This window comes from Saimiri boliviensis, chromosome 5 (assembly GCF_048565385.1).
Source record: "Saimiri boliviensis isolate mSaiBol1 chromosome 5, mSaiBol1.pri, whole genome shotgun sequence".
NCBI lineage: Eukaryota > Metazoa > Chordata > Mammalia > Primates > Cebidae > Saimiri > Saimiri boliviensis.
Window position 1 is genome coordinate 41,316,221 of NC_133453.1, and position 22,392 is coordinate 41,338,612.

Genomic DNA, 22,392 nt, shown 5'->3' on the forward strand with positions numbered 1-22,392 from the left:
AGTTTCTTATTGCCATTGTACAGATGAAGCACCTGAAAGTCGGAGTGTATACAATCATGCAATAAAGGGTAACATTGCAAAAACTCATTTATTTATTTACTTACTCACTTATTTGTTAAATATCCATTTGTGCTATTTTACTGGGCCAACACTAAGTTCTGGAGAGACAGGAGAGAACAAGATGGAAAAGACCCTAGTTTTCCTGGAACTTATATTTTAGGAGGGGAAAGATAAGCATTAAACCAAACTCGTCCAACCTGTGACCTGTGGGCTGCATGCAGCCCAGAATTGCTTTGAATGTGGCCCAATACAAATTTGTAAACTTTTTAAAAACATTATGAGTTTTTTTTTTGTTTTTTGTTTTGGTTTTTTGTTTTTTGTTTTTTGGTTTTCTTTAGCTCATTAGCTATCATTAGTATCAGTGTATTTTATGTGTGTTCCAAAACAATTCTCCTTCCAATGTGGCCCAGGGAAACCAAAAGATTGGACACCCGTGTATTAAACAGACAACTGAAAGATGATGTGAGATAGTAAACAATGTTAAAAAGATAAGAAAATAGAACAACTTTTGGTCAGGTGGTAAGGGTGGCTTCTCAGGATATAAGAGACCTGAGGCTTGAGAAAAGTCAGAACAGACATGTGAAGACTTGGGACTGAGCACCCCACATGAAAATCACAGAAAGTGCAAAATCCAGAAAACAGGACTCAGGAAGCCAGCGTGGCTGGGGTGTAGTGGATGAGAATGTTGGGGTTTGGGATTTTGCCCTACTTACAGGCTCATAAATTAGCCTGTTACCATTTCATGGATACCAGAAGATGACATGAGGCTCCTGGGTTAGACTCAGCATGGGAAGCAATATTGAGCATCAGGTTTTCCTCAGTTTCCTTTGTCTCCCAAGTCCCAGGAGGCCAACACAGATGGGCCAGGTGGGTCTCATGTACTCAGTGAGATGTGTTCAGCTGAGAAACACCAAGATCAGGAACCCACTGCTCTATTTATGGCAAGTGGTAAGCAAGACTGCTCTTTTTGTCCTGGAGAGAGACATCTCATCTAACCAGCCTGGATCAAGGGCAGCCAGAGTCTTGCATTTTCAATGTACACGGTGAGAACAGGCAGCCTGCTCAGGTCCATGGTAGATTGCCTCTGTCAACAGGGGAAGAGCATGCAGAGAGGCAGACCTGTTGCACAGGACCTGATGTGGCACTGGCTGGCATTTATTCAGGGTTGGCATGAGCCTTCATTTACCAGTTGCTGTCATTACACCAGTATTCACGGATACCTGCAAGCTTTTTACTCTGTGCAGTAAGCAGTCAGGGTCCTGGCAGGAAACTGATGGCACATTTAAAGGATGAACTGAAAAACGGAGTAGCGAAGGGACTACGTACAGAGGTGTGAGCTGGGTCAAAGGCACCAATAAGTGAGAGCGAATGACTTAGGGACACTGTCACCAGAACCCAGAGAACGGCTTGGAAGAGAACTGCTGGGTAGCTACTGTCAGCCAGAGTGAAGCAGGGAAAGGATTGGGGGTGGGTTGGAGAGGGGTAATGCCCCACCCACTCTTTCTTCTCCAAATATTAATCTCTCTTTTCCTTATTCCCAGTGGACAAACCCAACCAAGCCCAAAGGCAAAGGCTGTTGCGAGGTCAGCATCCAGGGACCAGATCAGGGCAGAGCAATCTGCACAATGGAGCTGCAGGGTGACTCATGGAGGGAAACCAACACACAGTATCATTTAATTCTTTTTTTTTTTTTTTTTTGAGACAGAGTCTTCCTCTGTCACCCAGGCTGGAGTGCAGTGGCTCGATCTCGGCTCACTGCAACCTCTATCTCCCAAGTTCAAGCAATTCTCTACCTCAGCCTCCTGAGTAGCTGGGATTAAAGGCGTGTGCCACTATACCTGGCTAATTTTTGTATTTTTTTTTTTTTTCAGTAGAGACAGGGTTTCACCATCTTGGCCAGGCTGGTCTTAATTATACTATACCTAGAATTACTAAATTCTAAGAGAGGGTATATTGCATTTACATTTGTAAAAGAACATTTTCCCATGTATCCTCTTTAAATTCATTTTAATGGTATACAGTGAAAAGTATTTAACTCTGTTTTTCAAAAATAATCGATTTACAAAATTGGGCTGACTCACCTGCTTATATACAAGGCGCTGAAGGCATTTGTTAGGTTTACACTCTGAAAAGAGCCCTGGCCTAAAGGACAGGAAAAGTAGATTCCAGTCCCAAATTTGTCATTAACTGGTTGTAAATGACAGAGTTGTCAATAGTCTCTGAAGCTTTTTCTGGTTAACTGCTATGTTTGAGTACTGCATTTGGTCAAGAAAGCAGAACTTTCTCTTATGGGGAACAGTTCGGTTGTCTGAACTTTGTAATTAGCTTTGCCTTACTCTTTGGTTTTAGTAGAATTTTTTTTCTTTTAGTTCTGATTTAATCGAGGTTCTTTCTTATCGATTCCCCGCTCCATCCCCAAAATTCTGGTTTATTCATATATCTCTATATCTTGGTCAAAACAAATCCAGATTCAGACATGCAACAAGTTACTAATCTTTTTTAATTTTTAAAGGTGATATATAATATTGAAGATATACAGTGGTTGACATAAATCCCTACTTTTCCTGTTAGAATCAAAACATCACACTATCATTACAGCTCTTGGGCCTGATACCATCTATATGTCCAATACAATCACAAGCTGTCTGCATGCATGATTATTGTCTCGACCAGTGCATTCTGCTAGGACAGGGGTGGCCATGTTGTTTATGTTCACATACTGATGCTACTGAAACCAGGGATCTAAGGATTCATTTAAATTCAAGTCCCTAGAAAACTTTGAGAAACAATTTTTTAAAATCAGATTTCTAAATGTTTATTTTTAAAAATAAAGAGCTTCTCCTAGCCACAGTAATATTTAAAGGCAGGGAATCTCATGCAAGTCATTTGTCCTATAATGACATGTGGAAGTATTATCATTATTAACAATTTCTTCAAAGGACAGACACAGACATAGAGTTAGAGATATATATATATATACATGTTTCCGTTTATTGCTTTGGTTAGGTTTGCCATATGAGCTGATTGTCACACCAAGACTCTTGCAAGAATCATAGCATGACACAGCTGAATAAAAGGACTTTGGAGTTAACTGGCCCAATTCCTCTGTTTGGCGGTTAGAAATCTGAAGTCATGGAGGCTGGGACTTGCCCCAGGTGACACAGCTGGGTGGTCTAGAACCCAAATCTAACTCACAGGTAGTACTTGTTCTTAAAATAATAATAATAAAAAAGACAAATCCTTTCACAAATAATATCTATAAGAATTTTTGTTACAAAAAAAATCCAGTGATAAGGAAAGAGCCGTAGTTTTCCTTGACCATCATCCCAATCCCAGTATTTTCACCAGAACTAGGCACAGTTATCAATTGGTATGTATATTCTGGACTTTTTGATGAATGCTGGACACACATGCATATATGCACATATATATATTACACATGTACATAGATTTACATGTGGAAACGTAGGTTTAGAAATGTATGGGTTTGTTTTGTAGTTTCTTTTTTAAAAACAAATAGTAAACTGTACATTTTGTTATTCAGTGTTTTTCTGGATCCACACATATCTACCCCATTATTTTAAACTCTTGGTTAATTTTTTATAATATGGTAAGCTATGGTAGATGATGAACAGTTAGCTTGTTTTCATTTTCTCTCCATTACAAACAGTTTTTTGACACAGTGCTTCTCAAAGTCTTATGAGCATCAGAATCCCCTGAGGGGCTTGTTAAACTAGATTTGGGGGACCCATCTCATATACTCTGATTAATTTGATCCGAGATGAAATCCCCACCTCATTTCCCATGAGCTTTCAGGGGATGCATATATTCTCAGTCCAAGGACCCTACTTTGAGTAATACAGCTGTTATGGATATCAGTGCATAGACTTCTTGTGTATACTTGTGAATGGTTTTGCTTGGGAGCAAAGGGTTTGCTGGGTCATGGGGTGTGTGCATTTTAAATTTATGGATACTAAGAAATTATCCTCCATAGTGGCTGTACTGATTACAATCACCCCAGCAATGTATGAAGTGTGAAAGTCCTTGATTCCCCATTTTTTTTTTTTTTTTTTGGTGGAAATGGCCTCTTGCTTTTCCCTGACCATTAATGAGTTTTATCATCACTCCTTAACTATACAGGACATCTTAATCTCCAATTCTATAAATTGCATATTCATAACTGAGCATGTTTTATAAGTTGTTTGCTTGTTTTCTCATTTATTTATAGCAATTTTAAAAGAAATCTTTCATATATTAATCCCTTGCCTGTTTTATGTCTGGAAATGTTTTTTTTTTTTTTTCCCAGTTCTCTTTCCTCTATACAACATAGTTATTACTTCCCTCCTAATTTTATAATGTTACCTGAATGGTACTGGTCCCTTTGAGGATAATAAAAATTCCATAATAAAACATTATTTTCCTTTTGGACCCTCAGCTCACACCCTGTGCCTGTGTTGCTGAATGTTGGCTAGTGATCAACAAATTGTGGAGAACCCAAGAAAGGAAATAGGTTGGAGACTTCCCCAACCCCCTTTAGCCAAGGATATTCCATTGTGAAGGAGCACCCCAAATTAATTAAGGAATAAGAGTCACACATGGAATTGAAATAAAGCAATCTCTATTTTGTCAAAAAGGAATTTCTGTAAGCTCCTGAGTAAAAGTTCTTCTAAGCCACTTTGACATAGGATTATTCTCTTTTGACATATTATAAACATTAAAGAAAATTTAATGCCCATCTGGACAGTTAGTTTTTGCCAATTGCTACCACCACCAGCTGCAAAACTACACTGACTACAAGCCATCCAGCTGCCACGCATACTCTGTGCCAAGAGAGAGCAAGCTGCCAACGCTGCTTCAAGTGGCTGGGCTGGTTTGCAGCCAGGATTTGAGGGAGGAGTACAGTGAAACACAGTAGTCAGGACTCGGATTTTCAATGAGTGTTATTTGTGTTTGCTTTTTTTTCTGGTCATCTACTGTGGGAGGCTGCTGGGGACACCATCCTTTTCCTGGAAATGGCAGCAAAACATGTTGATCCTTCTTCCTCTGCCTTTTATGTACTTTCTGGCATCCTTTGCATTCACATTCTGCTTACATGCAGTCATTAGCTGGAACCGCCTGGAGCTGCAGAAAATGGTGTCATCTCTCCAAGACTGGGTTTCCCCAGCTCCTAATCTCTCTCCCCATCCCTAGCGGCACCCATCTCGTTGGATTTTTTTTTTTTTCCTATTTGTTTGGCATTTATTTTCTCACAAAATAGCAAAGAGAAACTGCTTCCCTAGCTCGTATTTTCCTAGAAGGGTTCTTAGATTTGTGTAGTTGGGTCCAAGCACTCCTGTGTTATGGACTTTTCCCCTGCACAAAGAGGAAGTTCTTCTTCCTTCCTTTCAGGCACAAATCATTTTCCAGTTGAGGCGATAAATTCTCCATTGACCTCTGTCGTAGATTGCACTAGCATTTGCCAATTATTCTATTTTCTTTCCCTGTCATGTTCTTTGTGGTATGTGAGATTATTCATGCCCTTCTTGTTGAAGTCAAGAGAAACCATGTGATTCACTTTGGCCAATATAATGTGGGCAGAAGTGATGTGTGTGACTTTCATGCAGTAGTTTCCAGAGCCAGGTTATGGTTTGAAATGCCTCTTTCCCTCTGCCAGAGGAGCAGCCATGTCCAGATGGAGACTGCTCCATCAGCCTGGGCTTTGGAATGAAGAGAACATGGAACAGGGCCACAGCTGACCCTGGGTGCATGTACAGCATCGGTAAAAATAACACTGAGTTGTTGAAAGCCACAGAAATATTTGGAATTATTTGTTACTGCAGCATAACCTAACCTATTGTGACTGATACAATTTCCTCTCCTTTGTAGGCCTACAATAAAATATTCTAATAAACTTATTGAGATTACATAGTAGAACATGAAATGGGAAATTTAGAAAAGTTATCCTTAAAACTAGGCAGTGCTGCTTGCTTGCTAATGTGTATTTGGTCAGGTTAACATAAGATTTTAGAGTGTGAAAAATCATAAGGATCTTAGAGCTCTTCTGTGTTTTGCAGTTGAAAAAATTGAGGCTCAGAATGTGAAGTGAAACTCTTCAGTCAGCCTGCTGGTTGGTGGAAGAATGTGGCCCAGAGAGGAGCATGCCAGTCTCCCACCCCCACGCTCTTTCACCCACACCTTGTCCTGAAGTGTTAGCTTAGTTAACATTGAAGAAAAGATTCATAATTAAATTGAGAAGATTCTGAAATAAAATTCTTTTATCATTTTATTTAAAGTTTGTCTGATACCTTAATCAAATCTTCACCTCTACACTTTAAAATCTGGATTGCCTTCCATTACCTGTACTACTGTTCATGTCAAGGATACCTCATATACCCCAATGAAATGCATATTTAGAGAAGTAAATTTACTATGAAAGACAAATAAGTATAAGAGACTTTTCTTGTATTCACTGTTCCAACATACTCATATTCACAATTCTTTTCATTTTACCATACAGTTAAGAGTTGACGCTGTGTAACTATTTTTCCAAATCAGTTAAGCCAAATTTTATTTTAGAACATGTAAAGAGGTCAGTTCACTTCCTGAGAGTACTTTTATTCTGTATATTGTTACTGCTTCTTAATAACAGAAGCTAATATTTGTATCATACTTACCATTAACAAACTGCTGTTCAAATGCTTTACATCTCTTTACATGCTTAATCCTCACCGCAAAGATGTATTATCATCCCAAATTTATAGATGAGAAAATGGTGGCACAGAAAAGTTCAGTCATTTACCCAAGGTCACACCATTAGGGAGTGGCAAAGTTGGGATTTGAACCTGGGCAGCATAGCTATACTGCTCCTGGAATGACTGTAACGATGATAATGATAAAAATAACAATAGCAGCAGCAACCATCATGCAAATATTAAGAAACTGTTGTGTGCAGGGATTATGTACCACTCTATGTCCATCATTCCTAAACCATGTGTTTTATTAATTTAGAAAAGTGAGGCTTAAAGACATGACGTGACTTGCCCAAAATCACATAAATGGTGAACCTAGAGTTCAAGGCTAGATGCATCTGCCCTCCAAGTCTGATCTCCTCCCACCTTGCTATGCTGCCTTTCATGTCTTCTTGACAAGAATGCAGTGAGGGTGAAGGAATTGCTTTTAGCTGAGCAAATTTGTATAGCTTTATGTATCAAATACACTGGATAGCTTAATAGTGAGGCCCCTGTCAATGGAAATGTAGACTCTAAACAGAACAAATAGAGCAAATATCAAGCAAGTGATGAAGGGGATACAGGCATCAGATGGGTGTATGAACCAAGTACCCAGTAATGTCCACTCTTGCCTTAAGCTTCTATGAGGCTAAAATCCTTACCGCCTTTCTTTGGAAGAGTTGTGATCATTTCTCCTCTTTTGGAGATGTAAAATTGAGGTTCAGAGCAGCAGAGTGCTTCAGGCTGCCTGACTCTGAAGTTAGTTGTGGGGCTGGTAGTAAAACTTGAGTCCTTTAACTCAGAGATTACACTCTACGTGATGGATTTCACAGTTTTGACCATCTGGTAATGTCGTTTTCAGAGATTTCCAAAGCTTGACTGGAATTTTCTACCGCTAAATGTGTTTAAACTGTTATTCAAAAGAAATGTTAGAAAAATATATATAGTTTAAAATTATGTGTGTGTTTTACTTTTTAATTAACGGCAACTAAGGAAGCAGCTACAGAAGGATACGGACTCACTTTGTAAATCATTGCATCACCAAACTGCAAGGTTTGGGGGTCTGCAGTCCCCAACCTGCGAACAAGGTTCACAGGGTTCACTCTTGTGGGAAGAGTCTGCCCTTGTTTTGACTCCCACACCTCTGGGATGGGAGTGGGTAGAAAAAGTTTAAAGCCCTGGAGGCTCTCTAGGAAACAACTTGAACTTGTATCAGTTAGAATATGGTTTAAAATAATGACTTAAATAAAGATGGAAGTTCTCTCTTTCTTGCATACTAGTCCAGGCATCAGTGCTCCTGGCCTGGTGTGGTGGCCTCCTGGTGTTAAAGACCTAGACTCCTCCCATCTTCAGGGACAGCAGCCCTGATATGCTGCCTCTAACCCATCCTCCCAAGTCCCTACCACCACGTCCACAGTCAGCCCATGGACATGGAAGAAGGCACTAGGAAGGGGCGTGCCACTTCCCTCTGAGGCATCATCTGGAAGCTCCACACATTCCTTCTGCTCCTCCCATGAGCGATAACTTGGTCCCATGTCCACACTCAATGCCAAAAGAAGCTGGAAAATAGAGGCTGTGTTCTGGGTGTCTGAGTGCCCAGCTACAAATTGTATTGTTTACACAAGACGGGAAGAATGAATTGTAGGGGACAATTTTCAGGCTGTGCTACACCTCTGTTCGCTCTGCTGCTTTCTCTGTCAACTTCCATAGGAAGGCCCTGAAGCCATGCTCTATCACAGCACGGCCAAGTCACTGGAGTGCTTGCCTGCGGGGCTGCTTTTACATCCTCTAGATAAAGGCCCAAGGAGTCTTGCCGGGGCAGCATCTCCAAGGAAACACATCATTCATTAATAAATAACTCATTAATGTAGTTTTCTTAATAAATATAGAAAGATCCCATCATAATCCACAGGAAGAGTTTTAAATTCCCTTTTCCCTTCTCCCTCGTTTTCTATCCTTGGATCCTTGGAGGAGCTTCTCAGCAGCTTCTCCTCTCCCCACAAATAATCTCTGACTATTCAGCCTCCAATGGCTTTCTCTCTTCACATTTTATTTGTGTATTTTGACTAAAGCTATCTCCCTGCAAGCAAGCATCTCTCCTCCTGAAAGGCAACAAACTGAAGGGGAGAGGGTAAGTGCAGTCGTCCCTTTTCCAGCTGGGGATGGGAGTAGTGGTGAATGCTGCCAGGAATCCCCGGTGACAGTGACCATGTTTGTTCCATCACATTGGGCTCCCCATGTGTATTCTCCAGTCCTGCCCTGCATAGAAGTAACCATCATAATTTAAAAAATATATAAATCAGGATAATGTCATTCCTCTGCTTAAAGTTCTTTATCTTCTCAGTGCACCTGGGGAAAGCACACCATCCTTGGCCCACTGGCCCCACTGGCCCCTGCTGCACCTCCTCCGGATCTTCCTGCCTCTGGCCCCACGTCTGCTGCTGCCTCACATGAAACGCTCTCCAGCAGCTTGGGAAGCACCTATTTGTTTTTCAGTTTCTCTAAAGTGTTGGCTTTTTAGAGATGCCTTTCCTGACATCTTACACCACAGTAAAACCGGGTTATTTCCTCTAATGGAACACAGCAGCTATCTCCACATACCTTTATATACATGTTTTTATTTAATTGCTGAATTTGTCACTAGGGTGTAAGCTTCAAAAAGGCAAGGCCCCGTTTCACTCCCCACTGTGTGCCCATGGCTTAAGCACTGTTGGAGGATGAAAGTGTCCCTATAAGCTTCCTATTTACTTGTGCCACTTATAATCAATGAGACAGACCAATTAGAAATGCTGCTGTGTCAGATGAGAAAAGCTCACCCTTTCTCAAGGCTTGCTAAGCCCCAATCACTTTCATATACCATATCTCTCTTGTTCTCCCTCTCTCTATCTATGTCTCCAGTCAGTTGAAGACCTGAATAAACACACACACACACACACACACACACACACACACACACACACACTACATAGGTTATATATTGAGAGCAGGAGAGAGAAACAGAGACAGAGACATTAATTTTAAGGAATTGACTCACATGATTATGGGGGCTGGCAAGTCCAAATTCTGAAGGTTGGGGAAGAGCTGATGCTCTTCCAAGTCCAAGGCCATCTGCTAGCCAAATTCTCTCCTGCTCTGAGGAGAACAGTCTATTGTTCTATTCAGGCCTCTGACTGATTGGCTGAGGCTCACCCACATTATGGATGCAATCTGCGTTACTCAAAGTACACTGATTTAAATGTAAATCTTATCCAATAACACCCACATGGAAATATCCCGACTAATGTTTGACCACATATCTGGGCACTGCAGCCAGGCCAAGTGGACTCATAAAATGGACCACCACAGTGTGTAAATTTGTTCCACTCAGGGAAGAAAAATTTCAGTGTTCTTTTGAAAACAAAGGTGGTCCCCAAACAAAGAACCTAAGTCGTATCTAGGAATGCTGTGGGGTGGGGAGGGATGGGGAGGCAGCCTCAGCTCTGGGGAGGGTTAGCTGTGCCCAGAAGTCGGGGCATCATTGAAGAAGGCAGAAGGAGACAGGTGAGAAGGAGTCGCTGGGGAGGAGGCTGAGGAAGTAAGGAGAGAGAGGAGAAGCCGTCTGAGTGGGTTTCCACACTGCCTTTGGGGGCATCCCTCTCTGCTGTGTGGACAGCCAGCCTGCCTCCTCCCTTCCTCCATATTTAGTGATCCACCCATGGCTCCCTGCCACTAGGTTTATTTGGAAGCAATAGATAAATGTCAGCACTTAGAAGCTATGAAACATCCTAACTGGCCCCCCAAGACTAATAAACATAAAAAAAAATCCTGATTCAGGCAGCCTGATGGGCTCATTGGTGAGAGGGAGATAAAGTTTCCCTTCAGGACATTTATAATTTACATAATAAAAAGCTTTTCACCTTCTAGTCAAGGAGCAAAATTAATTACCACGGCCCTGTTACCTCACGGAACATTTTTTGCTTAAACTGGCAGGAACAGTTTGTGAACTCTTAAATGCGGGGTGGTAGTCGGTGGCAGGGGGTGGGGTGTTTGCAGAAATCGGGGAGAGAGACAGGGAGAAAGGCGTCCTACAGCTCACTTTACAGTGTTCTGGAATGGGCTTGTGGGGAGTGGGGGTGCTCTGCCTTTAACAAAGGCGTCTGCGCCTGACCCGTCCTTCCAATCCATTCCCCACCAAATAACGCACTAATGATAATGGACTCAGGCAATCTGAGGCTCCGTAATCACCTCCCCTCGGACAGATGTTGAATGGACAGTCACCAGAAGGGTTGACTCGATCATAGCCTTCAGTCATGTCTTGTCCTCTTCTCTTTTGGGCACCATTTCAAATAACAAATAGAAAAGCTGGTGTTCCCATGTCCCTGGTTCTGAAGATATATGGACAGCCTCGAAGTCTTTTGATTAGGGAACCATATTTGATATCCATACAGGGTCTCTCGTTCCTAATTCATCAAGCTCTTCAGAAGCTGACAGCATTAGCCTAATATCATTAATGCTCACCACACTTCTGTGAGGGAAGCAGGTGGCCCGTGTTATTTCGCGATTTTGCAGATGGAGAGACACAGGCGAGGAAAGGTTAAGTGTTGCGTCCACTTTCCACTGATGAGCTGGGAATAGAACCCAGGCTCAGGTTCACAAGGTCATAGAGTCTCTTGACAGATGGGGGAGGCCCAACTGAGGGTCTCTGGAAAGCAGGCAGGAGCTGAGAAGGTGAGGATGGCAACTCAAAGCCCCCGCTCTTATGAAAAAGGAACAATTATTGCTTTAAGATTCATTCTTAGCTATAGCAATTATAATATGGCACCGGATTATAAAAGGAAAAAGCAAAGGATGGCATGGCAGAATTGTTTTTCATTTCCTTTAAGCCTGGTTTCCTATCTTAGATAAAGGGAGTATCAATAGACAAGTAAGGTAGCTGCTTTTATTCAAAAGTTCAGAATTTTGAGGGGAGAGCAGGATGTGTGGACAGAGTCAGCCCCACGGAAAACCATCCATGGCAGAGTGCTCAGGGCCCCTACCTGGGTCTCTGATTCACTTTGGCTGATCAAAGTGTCCCTGTAAGGAAAACCATCCATGGCGGAGTCCTCAGGCCCCTACCTGGCTCTCTGAATCACTTTGGTGGATGAAAGTGTCCCTATAAGGCCCCTCCCCTGATTTGCATTTTCTTGGTGTTTTCTGGAACCCGGTGTTCTCAAAGCTTCAGAGCACCCATATTTCTTTACCTTCAGGCAATGATTAAGATCGTCTCAGAACCAGCATTGTGGAAGAAGGGGCAAAAATAGGTTCAATCAAGTTAGAAACAACATTTTCCCTCCTGACTTTCGGTGTGTTGGGTATTATGAATAAATTGACCAATGGGAAGGATAGGATAGAGCTATAGAACAACTGAAATTTGCCATGTCTTTTTATTTTTAGATTTTTATTTATTTATTATTTTTTGAGACAAGATTTCTTTCTGTCACCCAGGCTGGAGTGCAGTGGTGAGATAATAGCTTATTACAGCCACCACCTCCCAAGCTCTAGCAATCCTGAGTCTCCTGAGTAGCTGGAACTACAGGTATATGCCACCAAACTCTGCTAATTTTTGTATTTTTTATAGAGATGGGATCTTGCCATGTTGCCCAGGCTGATCTCAGACTCCTGGGCTCAAGAGATCCACCTGCCTCGGCCTCCCAAAGTGTTGGGATTACAGGTGTGAGCCACTGCATTCAGCCTATTTTTAAATTTAAATGTATTTTTTTTATTTTTAATTTTTGTGGGTACATAGTAGGTGTGTATATGGGGTTACCTGAAATATTGATGGGCAATGTGTGATAATCACATCAGGGTAAACGGGGTGACCATCACGGTGATGTCTTTTTGATGTGAATATAAGATGGAAGCTGTAGATAATTGAATTATGGATCTACACTGGAAAATGTCATGTGCTGTTTCTGGTGGAAACTACACAATGCTCATTTGTGTCCTGAGAGACAGTAGAACCTGGCGGGTGGGGGAGGACTCAGGCTGCGTGGCTGCACTGAGCGCGGCTCGGCAGTTCGCTCCTCTATGGGCAGCTCACTCCTCTGTGAAGTACTACGAAAACATGCGCCTTCTAGAGTTATTGTTAGGACTCAACGAATCAGTCCACACAAAATGAGTGAGATAGTGCCTGGTACATAGAAAATACTCAAATAAATGTTAATGCTTTCCATTCATAATAGTTGGCATATACTCTTTTTTTCTTAGGGAAAGAGGGAGAATTTCTTTCATATGTGATTTAATCAACAAATGGCTAGTCTCATTTGCATGTTAAGATGATCAAAAAGGTAGAGTTCAGTTGTGTCATAGTCTGGTTATTGGCTGGTGGGTTGGTGATCCAACTGAGCTGATTGTACAGTAAAAAGATATTGTTACCAACTTTTTGTCAGTCAGTTTAGTCAGTTCATAGAGGCCTCACTGCCATGATTTCCTTCACCTGTGTATTTCTTCCCATACGTCTATTCATTCAAAAACCATTAAGCATCTGCTATGGGAGACAAGGACACATACAACATGTCTCCCCACTCAGGAAGTCCTTGGCTGGGGAAAAGACAGGCGGGCGACATGTTGGAGCCATCATGAGAAGGGCCAGATGTGCCCCAAGTGATGAAGAGATGAAGAGGGCCCCTTGCATTTGGAGGCAATGGCTAAGGTGAGGCTTGATAGAGAGGTGGGAGTTAGCCAGGAAAGAAAGTGCGCCTTAGACAGAGGAAAAGCAGGCACTCCCCGTACAGAACAGGAGAGTCTGGATTGGCAGGTGCTTGGGTGGAGGGGCTGAGAGAGGCCAAATTCTGCAAGGCCTCCTGTGCCCTGGGGAGTTTGAACTGCACCCTGTGGGCCAGAGGGTTTGGGGGGCAGTGGGAAGCAGAAGAAGTGAGCAGGAAGGATGCAGAGGGGCTCCTCAGAATGAACCAGAGACCTTTCAAGCTCCCCTGTCTCACATCATGTCAGAATCCAGAGGAATGAAGGGCAGTTTCTGTAGATTTGGTGCAAAGTATAAAACTTCCCTGAGGAGATTCTAGTAAATTTCCTTCCCTCCACTCCTTGACCCTTTTGACTACCTTCCTTGGTAATGGAAATCATGGAAGGATTTAGGCAGGGCAGGGACACACTCAGAGGTGCATGTTAGACCTATCGCTAATAGTATGGATAACAGACTGCCTCGCAGATTGGGGCTGATTAGGATGGGATTGATAGTGCAAACTCAGGCAGAGGGGCTCGGGTGTAAACCAAGTAGGAAGCATTTAGAAAGTGACCTCTCTCTGTGGCCCCTTGGACACAGGAATATGGGAAGAGGCAGATTAATCTGGTATTATTAACTAAGGTGGGAATACAGGAGAGGAAGTGGTTTATTTTTATTTGAGGGGCGATAAGACTTTCCCAGGGACATACTTTAGTAGCATAGTATTTAAAAAAATTAGCTGTGTAGTTTAGGAGAGAGTTCTGTCTTAAAATCAGTAGCTTTGTGTTATAGTCCTAGCTGACCTATCTGAATATGGGAGACAACCTCATCAGAATTGTTTTCTCTAACTCTTTCCGTAGTATGCAGAAGGATGATAATGTGCAGGGCAGGGTGAGTGGGTTTCCTTTTCTTATGCGGAGTATATTCTACATACTTTTATACTTTCATTAAATTATTATATTTTTTCACTATTACACTCCTCTCTTTGATCCTACTTTTTCTTCTTTAAAATTCTTGTTTACGTTTAAAAAGTTGACTTTGTTCTGTTTTGCAGATTAAAGATTGAGGGATAAAGAGAACTGAGGTAAATAAGGACATTTTAAAAGTAAGTGGCAGGATTAAACAGGGAGGGAAAAGAGAAAAATCTAATAATTAGCCATCCGACAGTAAATGAAATCTGAAACAAAGGTTCCCAGGCCAAGAAGGGTCTTGGGAAAGGGGAAGAAAAGAAACTGAGTGTACTCGTGTTGATGTTCTTTTCTTGTATAAATTTTAAATCAAATTTGGCTTAGGGTTTCTGGCAATGCAGACTGTGCAGAATGAGCTGGAAAATGGAGACTTCTTGCTTGCTACTTTTAGCTCTCACCATTCTGCTGGTTCAGACGACTTCTCACTGGGTTCAGTATACAGCAATGAAATGCAAATCATAAACGATGTGAGCTGGCCTCCGGGGAAAAGGGGTCCTGGATGTGATCCAAGGTCTGTAACACAGAGAAAAGACATATTTCTTTGTCACACGCAGTAGATTCTCCCCGAGGGTTTTAGCGATGGGAATAAAATGATTGGGAGGGGGGGTGGGTGAGTGGTAGTGGAAATCATTACAACGTTCTTCTCTCATATGAAAAACCAAACAAAAACAAACCCTCTGTGAGTGTGAACACAGACAGGCTCGAGGCCTTGCAGCCCTTCTTCACAGCACACTCCATATACCATAGTTATTAGTCCAGGCCAAAAATGGGTTCGCCCTTATGACCGCGCGGTAGACATGTATCCACGTATTTATCATGCGATTTGACCTGGGATGCGGAGGCTGTCAAGTAAGTTTGAGACGATTTTTCTAACATTTCGTGTTCAGGAAAATCCAGAATACATTTCCCAAGCACTTTCTCTCTGAATATTTAAACCCAAGCGTATTTTGAGGGAAATTTAATCCACATGTTCCTGATTCATTTACACTTAATTCATCAAATTGTTTTGTAAGAGTTATTTGATGTCCAAGGAGCTTTATGAAGGGTGTGTGTGTGTATGTGTGTATGTGTGTGTATTTTACATAAACTCTCTTATCTGAAACAGGATATTGATCATGCCAATGCTGGCTGAACAAAATTCACAAGAACCTCACTCTGAATCTGAACTCGCAACCCAAGACATTAAGGTCGTGGGAGGCGTGAGGGAGGGAAGAGAAGTCATGAAGGAACTTCGTTTGGCAGAACACAAGGAACATTCTCTCATCTTTAATTATAATGCTGGGGATGGAGGCTTTTCACTTAATTTTTCAAAGAAAAATAAATGCAAAGGGCACGTCATCCGTGAGAGGTCTTAGCCATCTGCTTGGGCTTCTCAGTGGAGGCTGTTTTCCATTGTCTCATTCATGAGGGTTCAGGGCCTCTTCCTGGCATTCAGTAGGACCTAAGCCCTGAGCAGAAAGATGATCATTGATTTTTAAAACCAACTTGACATTTGGTGGCCAAATGACAGTGATTTTTTAACAAAGCATATTGTTTTTAATGGTTCTCAATCTGGCTCCACCTAAATTTTAGATGCTGACCTCCTCAAAGGGTTCAAGGGTGAGGGCTTGGTCTCTGTCTAGCTGGCCCTGTGGCATAGATATTAAACTTTGCCTTGATGATCAGATTGGTTTGTCTCTATACAACCAGTCCAAGAGTGGATTTTAACTTGTCACTCCATGACAGAAGGCTAAGTCAAGGCATCTTCTCTAAGAGGATAAGTTTCTTGGAATTAAACCCTATTCTATTTAGACCCAAACACATCTGACCCATCTCCCACTAGCCCTGTTGCCACTGTTATGGTTTTGTAGAGGGTTATTTTCTGGTATGACACAACTGTCAGAAGAATTAAGAAAGAATGCAAGATGCAAAGGGATGATTAACTACAGCCTAGAGAAATTCTCCTGCTTTAATGTAAAACCTTGAGACACCGATGATCACTGATTTTGGTAGAAGAAAAAATACATTATCTTCAAACACATTTATGAACACGATAAAGTTCATTTCTGGGTTGGTTGACCTTGACGAAGCATTTTAATGTCATGTAAAATCTGATCCCTGTTGTAGAATCATTTATATTTAACATGTACATTTTACACTTAAGTATAAGTTGGCTTTTAAATGTTTTCAAAAAGCAGTGCTTTGAACCCAGGATAGCAATTTGATTGAGACTTGCTATTGTCAAAAATAAAATAAAATAATGACGGGGTAAATGCAATGGTACTTGGATAGGAGTTCATGCTTGTAGCTGCTCCCCAAGGTTTCTGATCAGCGTGCAGTATGCATTTTTCACTGTCACAACCCTGGTTGATTTTGTCTGAACCAGTGCAACGGAGTTATAAGAAATCAGCCAAGAAGTGTCCTTGTGGAGAAGTAATGGGGAATTTTGTATGTGTTTTTACTGCCAGCACAGAGCTGAAGTGGAAACTAAGAATGGGAAGCACTCGTGCTTTGCTTTCTGATGGTTAGTCTGCACTCCAGACTTAAGAAATCCTCGTTCCTACCCTTCGCATTGAGGTGATGTGTGCAAGTGCGCTGGGAAAAGACAGATTCGATGATCCTTTGTCCTTCAACATCTCCGTTGGTAAAACGGATTAATGATAATGTTATTCACTTTCTAAGAAATGGGAAAGCAGATAAAAAACGGTGAAAAACAGAAACTTGAAATAGAGTAGGAAAAGGCAGCTTGTGAAAAATAAAGAGCTATGTTAGAATACGAGAAAATAAAGCAGAATCTTACTTGATTAAAGGTTATATAATTAGAAGGGCTTACAGTAAAAAGTAAGCTCCATGAAGATAGGGATTTTTGCTTGTTTTCTTCACTGCTGTATCCCAAGTCCCTGGAACAGAGTCCGACACTTAACAGGCATTCGGTAACCATTTGTTGAATGTAAGGGGGGATGGGTAAGTATCAGTAAAACCAGGCACCGCAGTGAAGTGGCAATCTGCATTCATTTTTCCTCCTCAGGCAAAGCTGTAGACCGACCTTCTGGGAAAATGGCAGGTGGGTGGGTGGGCACCCACAGGACAGTACAGAGTTCTGGGGCCTGGCTTCCCCGGTGGACACAGGACGATGCGTCTGGGAGGGCTGCTAGCTGAGAGGTGCACACAGAGTCACCAGGAGTTCTCCAAGGAAAAATGGAGAGGCCTTTGCGAAGAATGGGTGTTTTCCTGTCTCTTGCCCATGGCCAAGTTCAAGAGGCTGGGAGAGTAGGCCCAGGTCTAAGGACAGTCATCCTTTTACTCCTACAAAGGTTAGGAGGTAAAGAAAGGAGCTAACGTGAGGAGAAATGAGAAATCCTGCCTCAATTCTTACACTCAAAGGTAAGGAAAACAAGTAGTCATGATTAAGTCATTGAAAAAATATGAAAGTTACTTTGGGGATATCAGAATGTTGGCTATAGGGAGTGTGTTAGTCGGCTCGCGCTACCATCACAGAATACCACAGACTGGGTGGCTTCAATGACAGAAATTTATTTTCTTACAGTTCTGGAGGCTGGGAGCCCGAGATAAAGGTGTTGGCAGGTTTGGTTTCTCCTGAGGCCTCTCCTGGCTTGCAGACAGTTACTTTCTTGCTGTATCCTCACATGGCCTTCTCTCTCTCTCTCTCTCTCTCTCTCTCTCTCTCTCTCTCTCTCTTTCTCTCTCTCTTTTTCTCTCTCTCTCTCTCTCTCTCTCTCTGTGTGTGTGTGTGGAGAGAGAGAGAGAAGCAGAGAGAAACAGAGAGAGAGAGAGAGAGAGAGAGAGAGTGCATATGTGAGTAAATGTCTCTTCCTCTTCCTATAAAAACATTAGACCTGTCAGATTAGGGTCCCACTCTATTTAATCTTAATTACCTGCCTAAAGGTCCTGTTTTTAAATATAGTCACATTGAGGCTTCAGGGTTCAATACATAACCTTTGACAGAGACACAATTCAGTCCATAGCAGGGGCTTAAAGAGTCCCTCTCAGGTTGGCGATGTCAGCATGCAGGTGGCATTTCTGAGGCCTTGCCAGCCCTTTTCCAAAAGCAGTCATAGTCATGAAAAATGAAAGACTTTCTCAAGTATCAAGGGGGTGGCATGCTCTGTGATCGCTGGTTCCTATTTAAAGCACCATTATTATGACTAGATTGTGACATTAATCATGACACAAGGTATATAGAAAGCCTAAAGCCTACCTTCTGGTTGGAAAGCCTAGGCAAGAGGCATGTTCGATAGGAAGAGGGCTAGCCTATGTCTTCATTCATTTATTTTTAAAGGCAAGCTATACACTGGAAATATAGTACTTAGGTTTTCAGATTCTTACACAAACCACTGAAAATGCAAATTATTTACCAGTCACGTTGGCATTCCTGGAGGAATTTCTGTTCCCTTCAACTCTGAAAATGTCCCTCTAGAAATGTAGAGTTAGAAGAACCCTCAGAGAAACCTATATCCTTATTTTATTAACGATGGCCTGCAGACCCTGAGACATTAAGAGCCTTAATTACCATCTTGTAGCCAGTCAGAGGCAGAGGCAAGAGGCATGAGTAGGTTCCACACAGCATGTGGTCTTAGGAAAAATGCCCAGAGGCTTCTGACAGGCTGCCTTTGCCTGCAAGTCAGGGAGAGCCTCCACCACTCGATCTTGCTTTTGGTCCTCATTTAACCAGTGCAAAAACGTTAAATGAATATGTACTCTCCACTCAACAGTGGTAGAAGCATAACATTCTGTCTCAAGAGGTAAACAGTCTGGTTTTGGATGGTCAGGCTAACATTCAGGAAAAGAATACAAGCACACAGACAATTTCACTTAAGCAGCTAAAATCCTAGTGGAGTTTGAAAGACTGCTTGGTTTCCTGAGAGTCTTTCGAGGGGCTTTGAAGTCAGATCTGGATTTGAGCTCAACTTTGTTACTAACTGGTGACCTTACGCAGTCACGGGGCCCACGGAGCCTCAATTTCCCCATCCGTAAAGAGGAGACTGCAGGGCTGGGGACAGATCCACATGGGCTGCTGAGGTGGTCACGGTGGTTATGGTAACCACACCACTGTAGTCCCAGCTGCTGTTAAAACAGCTGCCACTGATATTCCCGGTGCCCTAGGGATAGAACAGCAGGAGCTTAGTTGGAGATTAGCCTCTGGCTGGCCCTCCAGGTAACCCCTGATGGCTGCTTCATTTATATGAAATAAATAACATTTCCAGTCTTCTTTACAATGCTTGCTTATTTTCCCCAAGAACCTAACAGGTGCGTTTTTGCAAGACCCATTTGTAGTCCCTTTGTGATCCTCCCACACTGTACCGTAAATATCCAGGTATAATTCTTCCTTCTCTTTGGTGAATTGGAGGAAATCTCATACCTCAGTTTTCTACTTCTATTGTAATGAACTTTTTCTTGTTTGAATAGAAATCGAGAGAGTCTTTGGGTACCAATCCCAGCTCTGCATCTACCCGTTGTGTAACCTCGAGCAAATGACTTCATTTCTGTGTGCCTGATACCCTTATCTGTAAAATGGAGATAATCATGTATTCATATCATATGGTGTTGAGATCACTAAACAAGGTATTCATAAAAAATACTTAGTGTGGAGCCTGGCACACAGTAAACACTCAATAACTATGAGCTATTATTAGTAGTAGCAACATCAAGACTTTTAAGAGGAGATGAAATTGCTTTGTGTAAGACTACTTTGAATAAAGAAGAAATTAAGGAAGAGAATCTCAGAGCAAAATTCTCCAGGCGTTGATTCATGAATGCTCCAAGCATTATGAGAAACCCTAAGAAACAGAGTTCCTTTGGGGCCTTTGAGCAGTTAATGGGGAAACAAAGGAAAACCCCCACACACTGGTATAGCAAATACGCTGGTACCCACAGGGCCAGGGCAAAGAGGGAGAAGGAGCAGGGAGTAAGCCTTTGTAGGAGGCACTAGGGAAGTGTTGGGAGTAGTGAGGGAGTCTTCACGGAGAAGAAAAAATGGACTTGAACATGAAAGAATGGTTAGGAGGGGATCAGGTGAACACGGAGGCCCCAGAGTGCTCTAGGCAGAAGGATTGATGTATTTAAAACAAACAAAAAAAAAGAGGCACGAGAGAACAAGATACATTCTGGAAATAGCAAATAGTTGGGTCTGCTGTAGGGCACATGGGGGCAGAGCGTAGGAAATGCAGCTGGAAATGGTAGGTGAGTATTGGTTTACGAAAAGCCCATGTGCCATGCTAAAAAGTCTAGGTTTTATGAAGTCAGTTAATATACCATAAACCATATTCCCCAGATTCCACGATATGTTAATGGCTGTTTCATTAATAAGAACATTCTATGGTTCAATTATATTTGAGAAATGTTTAGTACAAAAAAGTTATTTTTTTAACTGTCGGATTTTCAGAGCATTAATATGTCAAGAGGAAGATATAAAATGAAGCTTTCTTAAAACCTTTGATTAGGTTTTGCAATATTTTTATAGTGCACTTGTTAACATCTGGTTCTGGAGGACAATAAAGAATTTTGAGAAGGGAAGTAACATATGAAAATATTTTATTTAGGATCACAAAGAATTTTGGAAGCAAAGTGGGGATACCCTAGAGAATATTAATGAGGGGAAGGTGTTTTTGAAGGAATATACTATTTGTTCTGTAAGTATAATAATTATTCCCCAAAGAGTAATATAAATATGTCACCTAAATGAAAGGGACTGCTAACTAAAAAGTAAACTATTGAATTAGTTCTTATTTAAAAAGCATGGTGGTGCTTTGCCGGCCAGTGCTACTTTCTACAAGGAGTTCACCATTGAATTAGGTACATATTTAATAGAATTCTTTGGTTACCCAGTTTTACATTTGTATTTTCTTTCTTTCTTTCTTTTTTTACTAGGCAAAGAACTTTATTAACCTTGGTTTCAAACTTGATTACCAGGCTTCTTCAGCTGAATTAGCTGCAAAGAATGAATTGTGTATAAGCAAAAAACTGAAAAGAGCTGCAGTGTCCAAGGGGCTTGGGCTTAAAAATATCAGAGATCTAGATTTTATCAGATCCATAAACAAAAAATTCTTTAAAAAGCAGTCATAATAGAAAATAGCAGCTCCCAGTAACTTCTTCAAGTTTTATCTTCAGAAGTTGACTCAATTCAGTTTGCCTCATTCTTGGAAGCCTCATCAAAATTCTCCACAAGATCTGGAACTTCATCATCATCATCTTCCTCTCCGGTAGCAGGTGGTGCTTTTCCATCCACGGACTGTTTGGGCAGAGCTTCAGCCAGTCTCCTGAAACTAGTCAGACTGTCTGCCCCAAGCTGGTTTAGGATGCTGGGTAGCATTTCTGTCAGCTGCTTTGTCTCAGCATGGCCGTAATGGTGAAAGCGTTCGCTGCCAGAGATGCCTGAATTTTAGGGTTGTTAAAGTGGATCACTGCTCCTTGGTTTGTAAACATATTCACCTCTTCAATACCAGAGATATTGTTTACCCCTAACTTCTTTAAGGAGAACTGAAGTTTTTTATCATCTGCTGTGGCTGTTCTATGAACCACCTTCTTTCTGCGAGCAGTTCCTTTCCCACCAATGCGCACTTGTGCCTGCAGTTTGGCGAGTTTTTCCTGGTTTCATGATTGTTTCTTTCATCTTGTCGGAGCGGATAAGGGGTCGCGCGGGGGACTAGGGTTGGTGCTCAAGGGATCTCGGGTGGACCAGCTGAGATTAGGCGCACACACGCGGGGACGCAGGATGGCAGCTAAAGGGTACATTTGCATTTTCATAGGTTGATCTGGTGACTTTGAGTGTTTTTGGTTGCTGTTTTGTTTTGTTTGAGAGACAGGATCCCACTCTACTGCCCTGGCTAGCATGCAGCGGCACGATCTTAGCTCACTATAGCCTCGAACTCTTGGCCTCAAGCAATCCTCTTGCCTCAGCCTTGTGAGTAGCAAGATGGTGACTTTGGAATGTGGTAATACATGGCAACTCTAAAATGCA

General features: G+C 41.9%; 1 pseudogene; it reads right to left on the reverse strand.

Annotated features, from left to right (window-relative positions):
- Window positions 1-21,481: 21,481 nt before the first annotated feature.
- On the reverse strand, window positions 21,482-22,138 carry LOC101036385 (transcription factor BTF3 pseudogene; annotated as a pseudogene).
- Between the last annotated feature and the right edge of the window lie 254 nt (window positions 22,139-22,392).